Below are 2500 nucleotides of genomic sequence, written 5' to 3'. Positions count from 1 at the left end.
TGTTGACTGAGTTTATAAAATGAAGGGAGGATAAAGGGATATACCGCAAAATCTGTCTGATGAGCGGCTTATTGGCAATCGCATCATGCTAGCAGGGGAAAACACATATTACAGTTGCATTTTAGATTTTCCTGTAATTACAATAATGTAGACTAACACCTTTGAAGATGTTACTAGTATCAAGCATGGATAAAACATCAATTTAGTAATTCTGCTATTTCATCGTCACTATATTACAGATAGTTCAGCTTGCTGATAATTCAAGTTTTTATGACTATGAAAATGGAAAATAAAAGACACATTTGATCGACTACTACAGCCATAGAAACTAAACAAAGCTCTAAACAATTCACAGAAAATAAACTTGAAGATGATACCGACGAATGAAACTAAAAGCAAATTCTTTAAAATATTTACGTCACTGTATTTACTTGGCTGCGTAAATATGGGCATGTATCTATTTCTCGAAAGGACTGAACAATAACCAAGGCATGCGCACAAAAAGCACGGGAGGGCATACCTCGCCCCACCCTCGCCCAGAAGCGGGGGGAGGCGTCGTCATGGGTCCGCGAAGGGTTGCCACGTTCATGCTAATTGCATCAATATCTGGATGAATTCCATTCAGCTGCTGCGATCTGTAAAACCAAATCAATGCTTGATTAGAATCTACAATCCCAAATATCACTGTTACTATATTTATCAAATATCCGAATAGATAAATATGATGCGACTTTAGCGATCCCTACCAAAGGTCACGTACACAGTCCCACCCACGAGCTTCTAGCCCACCCCCGCCACGCGCCAAAACCCACCCTCAGACCCACCCCACCCGCCGGCCCTTGCCGCACTCGCTCCCCTCTCTCACTTTTAGATAAACGTTGCCAAACCTCTGATTTACTAAAACAATCTTTCGTTTGATTCCGAAATGTTATGTGCATCGACATATTCATTAAACAAATCATTGAACAACGAAAAGTTAATTCAGATTTCTCCCTCGAAAATCGTCTTCTTATGTCACGACATATTGTAACCATGTTGGTGATGAGGAAACCCCAAATACCTCTCAACTGCTCGAACGGGCGTCGCAGCGGCCAAATGCTATGAGGAAAGCAACGTCTGACCATGCTTGTGCTCGATTTTTTCAAATTGCTCAAACCGATTTTTCAGTTTCCCAACGCAGCTTGGTCGGTTACGAATGAGCCGGGAAATAAACCGAATGTAATTGTAAACATGTGCAGAACACTAAAATTCTGATAATGAAAACATGTCTGTATTGATAATGACGATAATTCTTATTTCAACCCTTGATATTATTATCAGAAATGTTATCACTTTAATTTTTTATACAGTCATCATTCTATCTATCTTCATCGAAGTTCATCCATTTAATTGACAAGTACAGCAATCATAACATACACATGTATTGGTATCCGTTCGAAGCATGGACCATTAGTTGCTGTGATGTGTCCTTTATTAACATTCTTTTCGGGAATGATCATATTGAATGCAGTAGCGTTGCAAGTAAGTCATATCAATACAGTACACAATTACAGAGGTGATATGAGCGAAAATATTATTCAGAATCATATATGATATTATTATTATTGTTGTTGTCGTCATTACTGTTATCACAATTAATATTGTTATTATTTTTGTTATTATAATTGTTATGATTATCATTATCATTATTGTTATTGTTATTATTATTTATTATTATCATCATCATCATCATTATTATTATTATTATTATTATTATTATTATTATTATTATTATTATTATTATTATTATTATTATTATTATTATTATTATCATAATTATCATTATCATTATTATTATTATTATCATCCTCATACTCATCATCTATAGCATTATTATTATTATTATTATTATTATTATTATTATTATTATTATTATTATTATTATTATCATTATTATTATTGTTATTATTATTTCTATCATTATTATTATTATCATCATTATCATCATTATTATCCTTATACTCAATATTATATTTACAAGCATTAGTATTGTTATTATTACTATTATCATTATTATTTTCTTATTATTATTGTAAAGATAATAATGATGATAATAATGATGATAAGGAGAGTAACAATAATGATAATAATAATGAGTAATGATGATGTTGATACTTATGATGATAAAAAAGGATAAAGATAATGATAATGGTAATAATAAAAATTATAATAATAGGAGATAGAATGATAATAATAGTAACAAACCTTATAGGAAAAATAATTATAATGATAACCACAATGATGATAATGGCAATGAGAGGAATGATATAATTATTAAATACGATTATTAGTATTATTTTCATCATTGTTAGCATGGTTATCATAACAATAATAGAAGTAGTGATAACAATGATGATGAAAAAAAACAATAATAATGATAATGCTAATAATAATAATGATTATGATTTTGACAAGAGCGATGATAATAATAACAATAATAGTAATATTTATAATAATGATA

Source organism: Penaeus vannamei, chromosome 17, assembly GCF_042767895.1.
Source record: "Penaeus vannamei isolate JL-2024 chromosome 17, ASM4276789v1, whole genome shotgun sequence".
NCBI classification, from domain to species: Eukaryota; Metazoa; Arthropoda; class Malacostraca; order Decapoda; family Penaeidae; genus Penaeus; species Penaeus vannamei.
The sequence above is the reverse complement of the archived record's forward strand: the minus strand, read 5'-3'. Positions refer to the sequence as shown.